Here is a 7534-nt window from a genome sequence, read left to right on the forward strand (position 1 = left end):
CAATGTAACATCCAACTAAGGTGTTATGTTAGTGACAAATTCCAGAAGCTAGCACTGTCAGCATAAATTTAGCACAACAGATTCACACAAAGCCTCTTCCAGTAAATTTGAACCAAATAGGTATGTTGGCCAAAGTCTTGTTATAATATATTTTAAGGTGTTCAGGTCGTAACTCACCATATCTGAGAGCTAACATTTTAAAATAAATCTTGGAAAAGCAGACTAAACAAAGACGTAGTGGGCAAGATGTAAACTTCTATGCTCACACTGAAGCATTCCCTGTTTTCTTTTCTGTCCTTGTTTTCCTCCCATCTTTAAAAACAATCCCTTCATCTGAAATATATGAATAGGAATAAGATATATGCAACTCAGGCCCAGTTTCTTTATACACTGTCTGCAGTGGTTCTCTGAAGAGCTCAGAAGCCTACTTTGCATGGTTTTTAGTGTGGCTGCCACTATTTTGTGGAACGGTATTCCTGTCAAGATATGATAGGCACTCAATATCTGCACTTTCCTGAAACAATTGAAGACATTTTTGTTTCAACCACATTTCCCAGCTGGATAAATAGGCCTTTTGCAAGGGTCTACTTTGTACAGTTTAGGCTTGTTTCAAGTGTATTTATTCTTTATGTATTTTTAACAGCTTTTAATTACCTTCAGTGTAAATTGCCTTGAGACGGTTGTTTATAAGGTGACCAATAAATTATTGTTGTTAAGGGCACATTTACCTGGGAGTAGGTCTCATTGAACCCAGTGGGACTTACTTCCGAGTAGACCTGCTTGTAATTGCACTGTAGCTGTGACATCAACACTCACTCAGGTGAGTTGTGTTTTAAAATTGCAGCCTAATCTTGCAACTTGTATGTAAATGTAGCTGGTGTCGTATTCATATGTTTGCAGTATATAACAATCACAGTAGTTAAGGAAGAAGAAATTGGTAAATTATTTTTTATGCTTTTAAAATCAAATTACAAAATGTATCAGGCATAATATAATTTTAATACTGCATGCTGAGCACATGGTGAACAATTACATTTCTAGAAGGAAACTATTAATAGTAATACGGAAAGTGCCCAGAATAGGCACTATTAATTAACCTGACTCTTTCTGCTTTTTAAAAAAACCATCTTATTTCTATTTCTAGCCTTCTGAGACTGTAATCTAAATGTATTCATTTTCGCCCTCTGTGGAGAAGACAGTTTAATGGAATTGTACATTATTACTTTACTTACAAGCAGATTGCCTTGGCTTCCTTTTCTAGTCATCTAACTATTCTGGCCTTCCTAAGAACCTGAATAGCCACACAGTCTGTTTTCAGTGCTATGACTCAGCCCTGAGAATGTGAAGAGTAACTTTGAGCATGTCCAAAAAAATCCTGTATCTTAACCTGCGTAACCTCAAGCAATGCCTACATCTGGGATTGTAAGAGCACTTGGAGTCACAAGAGGTTATTTACACAGGAGTGCTACCTTTGATGCCCCTCACTGCAGAAAGTATGCAGTGCCTAACCCTTTCCCTGTTGCATTTGTCCCCCATCTTGCTTTATCATCTGTGATCTTGGTTTCTAAGGATGAAGATAGATATTGTAAAGTCTGATGGAAGTGGCTTGAACACCCATGTGCTGCATGCTGAGGCATTTGTTTCCAGGGCAGGGAATGTTCATTCCTTATTCATTGCATTTATGGTGTGTCTGTCTTCACTCTGTCCTGACTTCCTGAACAGGCTAATTGCTTGTTTCACGAGTTTAAAACTACAGAATGACCTACCAGACCTGATGCATGTCTTGGTCTTCAATTTGCACTTGCTTACCTGCTAGACTTCTGATGGTTTGCTCAACCTGTTATGTGGGTGAGTGACATTGAAACATTGCCTTCGTTCTTGGCCTGGAACCCCCAGACAAGCAAAATCAAGTGTGTATATCAGTTTTAAATGCAACACATCTCAATAAATCCTGAGGTTGGTGAGTAACATTCATGAGTTGAGGATCTAATAACAATATGACCCTGGTACATGCTGCATTGGAAAAATGCACAGAGAAGTCTCAGGAAAGAGCTACCTTTTATTTTTATTTTACAGGGGAAAAAATTGTTACGAACACTAAAAATCATTTTTGCAAATTACGATGTAGAGAAATGCTGAGAATCATGGGCAGTAACAAATAGTCTCAGCTTTCTTATCCGATACATGATGAAAACAGCATAAAGAAGTGTATATCAGCCTCTAAAGTACAGAATTTGAATACCTTTTAAATTCTAACTCCAGTTATACTACTGCTGCTGCTGATACTACTACTACTACTACTTCTACTTGTTTACCCAGTGCGCCACAATGTAAATTGAGGACCTTCTCTCTACAACTACTGTAAAAAGCTAAATAAAATCTTTCACCTCACTGAATCTCAACAAGCAAATGGGGAGGGGGGAGTATTTCAGGTTACATTTTCCAATATAGCTGCAGCTCAGTAACAAGCTACTACATCTGTGCCAATGAACTTAAATCATAACAGATGGATGAGGCTAGTAGAAATGTATACATGACCTTGTAAGGAAGACCAACAGATATCACAGACTGTCTGACTCAATTTTTTTCAGTGCATGGAACATTAACCAAAGGAAGTGAAGGAAAAACTGAATTAGTATATGAAAAGGGCCAGAGTTGCCTCCCTGCTCCTCATACGCTTCAAATAACACTATCCACTAAAATTCACATGAACAACAAATCTTGTGTCTCGAGTGCTGACAGGCAGCATTTCTGAGAGCCATAAAGTCCCACATACTTGCCCCACTGTGATTCCCCAGCTACATTCAACCTGCTTTCTAACCATACTCTCTTCCTTAGAAAACCTGCTTATCTGCATATGTTTAATTATTTACAGAATTCTTATCTACTATAGCATCAAGTTAATTAGTCCTAAATAATTATTGTTCTGCATTGCTCAAAAAAGGCTGCTATTAGAGCATTTGTCATGTAGGCCCTGTATCACCCAGTCTCCTCTTTTTGCTTTATCACTGCATCACTCAGGTACTCTTTTGCATTTCCTCTTAAAGACAATATTTACATAATGGGGGCATATGACAATTAACCTACCGTATTTTTTCATGTATTGGACAAGGTTTTTTTACTAAAAAATCATGTCCAAAAACTGGGGTCATCCAATACACAGATAGTGGCATGGGGTGGGGGAGAAGCGGGGGGCTGCCAGCCATGTGGTTGGAGGGAGTGCGGCTTGCCCCGATGCTGCAGCGAGCGGGGAGCGATCTGGGGGGTGTTCCCTGTGCACAGCTGCGTGGAAGGGAGAAGCTGCATGCTGCCAGCCAGCTCATTGGCAGGAACGCAACTTCCCCGGATGCCGCTGCTCTAGGGGGGCACTCCCTGGGTTGTTTCCCGCATGCGCCAGCATCAGGGGAGGTTGCACTCCTGCCCACCGGATGGCTGGCAGAAGCACAAATTCCCCCAATGTCGCTGCGTGCGGGGAAACGATCTAGGGAGTATTTCCTGTCCACAGCTGCCTGGGGAGAGAGGCTCAACAACTTTGGGCCATCTCCCCTAATTTTCTTAAATTTTTATCCCCCAAAATAGGGGGGGTCTTATACATGGGGGCATCCTATAGACGGAAAAATATGAGATATTATGTGGTGTCTCTGGCAGGAAACCTGTGGGCCTTCAGATGTTGCTGGACTCCAGTTCCCATTATCCCTGAGCACTGGCCATACAGACTGAGGCTGATGGGAGCTGGGAGTCGCACAAATAGGGTGGATTAGAAAACTACATATCTCAGTTGGCAAAGCCCAGGATAAAGAGATGCATATTCTCCATTTGATGGAAAACTATATAATGAAGAAGATGCCAGGCACACCTCTGGGTGGGTGGGAGAATTAATCCTCCTCAATGGAGAGGGAGAGAGGATCAAGGGAAAGCACATGTATACACGAATGCTATTTATTCATTTCATTTAAGTACTGCTTTATAGAACTTTTCTGAAGTAAGAGCTTCATTGGCTTCCATGCAACTTCCTATTTGGCTCCGCAGAATTCTAGACAAAACTGTGACTTAGTATTGCTCCTTTTGTTTTCCCATTTCCTCATGTACAGGAAGCTTCTAAACAATTGACTTCTGGCCATTAGCTTCCTATGAGGTTAGTTGTTAATATGAACGTTTATTATATCTGTCACTATCTGGAAATTGAGGAAATGGCTTGCAGCTAATGATCTACGCTTTGGGAGAGACAGAATTTAATATCAAGGTGTGTGTATTTCTTTATGCATGTGTATGCAGGTGCATGCATGTATATGCTTATTAAATACAGGGAGCACTGCTAGGACATCTAGTTATTGGACCAGCCCAAGACATTTTGGCACCTGAGGCGAACCACAAAATGGTGCCTCCACACCAAGGAAGAAAATCTATATTGGGAACAAGGGAGAGAGGAGACCAGCAGCTCCTCCTATTTGCCAAGAGGGTGCTGCAGAGATGCCATTGCAAGGGGCTGCTGAGATGGCAGATCCAGCCTCCAAGGAGTGCACAACAGCTCTTGCCACCACCACGGCAGCAGGTGATGCATTCCTTGGAGGCCGGATCTGCTGCCCCTGCGGTTCCTGCCACCTGAGGTGGTAGCCCCACCTTGCCTCATGAATGGGCCGTCTCTGCCAAATTATAAAACTGTGAATACTGTAGGGCAGAAATGGGAAACTTTTGTCCGTCCAGAAGTTATTAGACTCAAACTCACATCAGCCCCAGCCAGCATGGTTAATGATCAGGGTGAATGAGAGTTGCAGTCCAACAGATGGACGGCCCATGTTTCCCACCCCGCTTTGGAGTGAAGACTGAGTTTCAAATTAAAAGGGAGAATTAGACCGCAGATAGATGTGAAACATTACACAAGTATTTATTCAGCTGACGAAAACGACCTGAAAGCAAGTAGTAGCTGTATACTGATATAGCAAAATATCTATGTGAATTCTTAAAATGTTTGCATAATCAGACACTCATCAAAAAGTTCTGTTGTAAAAGGAAGGCAAAAATGACTGCATTTAGATGCAGATAGCACTAAGTGCAGCACTGTGAATAGAAATGAATATATGTCAACAAGGAACATTAAATTAGTGCAATCACTGAATGGGCCACTGACCCTATTTCACTGGAAGAATTTATCCTTTTTAACAGAGTTCCAAAGAACACAATTACATACATGAATTTGTTCTTTTTGCATTTTAAATGTTTACTGCATTAGTTTATATGTACTATATGTCTTAACCTGGGGTGAAGAACCCTTTTCGGTCTCACACTTCATCATTGATAATCATTTGGGGGCCACATGACAAACGTACCTGAGAATGAAGGTCACAAGCACGCTGACTTTAAAGACTTTGACTCTTCACAGTAAGAATATAGCTCTTAAAAAACTTGCAAATTAACACTTTCCTTAATCATTCACTTTCCTTATAATTCAGTTACTTCTTTTATCACAAATCTTGGTCTGCTGATGAGCTACTCCAGCATTTATTTGGCCTTGGTAATTCAATAGTGAACCGGTTACGTTACATTTCTATCCTGCAAGTTGAAGATCTTCAGTCAAGGTGGTTTTTTGGCTATTTCATTGTCATGAGCGATATTATTTTTGGAAAGGAGGAATTGTTGCAAAGTATATAGTTATTTATGTTAACTTTTAAACCAATGGTTACAAAGTAAATGACTGGGCGGTGACTGTAATTGGCGAATAAACAACCTGACTTTGCATTTGCAGGATATTTACCTCTTTCCAAAATTGTGAGTTTCAGTTTCAAAACACAAAAGTGTTCTATAATCAAAACAAAGAAAAGGCCAGTTCTGCAATAGAAGTTTCCCTATGTTAAGTGGAAATGAGAAAGAAATTCCAAAGGTAGCTATTTTAGCTTAAAAGCAGTGAGCAAGCACAAGTGTATCTTTAAATAAAATACACATAGTGCAAAGATATAATAAAATTTTGGATGAAGATACCATTAGAAGAATTATAGTTAAAATACAGTGCATACTGTAGTAAGGCATTCATATTATTGTGAAGTGGGAAACCTGGCCAAATGGAAATTATAATTATGTGTGTGCCATGCCTGACTTAGGTTTTTAAAATAATACAGGCAAATGTGGCTTTTATTTGGTTTTATCTTTCAATTAGTACATTGGTTTTCAACTTTTTCTGACCCACTATCAACACATTTCTTGATCTGGAGGCCCATTTCTTCATTTTTTCCCCTTTACCATTCATTTGTTAGGTGGTAGTGCTGTTTGAGATCCATCTTACATCATGGCCTGGCAGTGGCTTCTGACCCAGATGAAGACCCATGAACTACTAGTATACAAATGCCTGTTTTGCTTTCTGTAACTTACCGTACCTTTCTCTCTCAGAAACTTTAAATAAAACAAGCTTTCCATTGCTTGGGAGGATCTACATTATGCAAATTATCCACATAGGACCTTACATTAAGAGGGCCATCTGCTGGCGACTAGTTATATCTGCTAAATAGTATCAAGTCCAAATTGTGCCTGTGTCCAAGGCTACTTGGGTCAGTGTAGCTGTAGGACAACTATAAGAAAAGCAAACCTTTCTGTGTGGGTCTCAGGGCCAGTGTTATAATTAGGCCAGCTAGGCAGCCATCTAGGGGACAGACTTCAGAGGGTGCAATCCGGCCCTTGAGGGGCAGTTTTAGACAGTTAATTTTTGTTATACAGTATCTTACAAATTTCTGATAATATTTTACTTTTATTTTATCATTTAAAAAGTAATTTATAATGGTTTTTAATGTATGTGTGTGTGTGAAATACACCTTAGAGTTGATTGGAGGTTATGTTTTATCTATTTCTACATACTATACATACATATTTATACATACATACATTCGTACAGAGCCATTTTTCTAGAAAAAGAGGTGCTGGAACTCACCATGAATGCTTCCCTCATTCTCTTAGAATGGCAATGGTGCCCACCTGAGAGGTGCCGGAACTGAAAAAAAAAACCCTGCATACATAAAATATGAAAATGCACTTAATTTTAATACTTAACAGTCACAATGTATTCCTATTTAGAAAATGGATATACTGTATGTTAAGCTGGTAGTTGTTTGCACAGAGAGATAGGCCTACACAACGTTTGCCTGGCTACAGCTTAATCCTCATATAACTTACGGGCTGCAGCAAGCACTCTATGGCTAGTTGCAAAGTATTTTTAGGGTTGTCATCTGCTTTACAGTATTAGGGAAATACGCGGTCAAGTTAGAAGGAGCCGAATTTATTTTGTACAGTATCCAGAGGGTACTCAGTGGCTGGGGAACCCAGCCAGATGGGCGGGGTATAAATATTACTATTACCATTATTCATTATCATTATTATTGGCCAAAGAAGAAAATTCTAGGAAATTGAGGTGTCCAACGGTCTCGTTTTCTCTGGGTCTGAACTCCCAAAGTGCTTCAAACTTCGGAGACTACATCTCCCAGAGCGCACTTCTTTCTCAGCGCAGGGGCACCCTCTTACGCCACGGGAGCAGTGCATTCTGGGACTTGTA

At 40.1% G+C, this 7534-nt stretch overlaps 1 protein-coding gene across 1 annotated transcript in view; it reads right to left on the minus strand.

Annotated features, from left to right (window-relative positions):
* DOCK7 (dedicator of cytokinesis 7) overlaps positions 1-7449 on the minus strand; it is a 119601-nt gene extending 112152 nt beyond the window's left edge. Inside the window, exons 1-2 of the mRNA XM_083447953.1 lie at positions 7335-7449; positions 6917-6991 (exon numbers count right to left, since the gene is read on the minus strand). The gene's annotated coding sequence lies outside the window, so the exon portion shown is untranslated. The remainder of the gene's footprint in view (positions 1-6916; positions 6992-7334) is intronic.
* Between the last annotated feature and the right edge of the window lie 85 nt (positions 7450-7534).

This window comes from Podarcis tiliguerta (assembly GCF_965153285.1).
Source record: "Podarcis tiliguerta genome assembly, chromosome: 6".
NCBI lineage: Eukaryota > Metazoa > Chordata > Lepidosauria > Squamata > Lacertidae > Podarcis > Podarcis tiliguerta.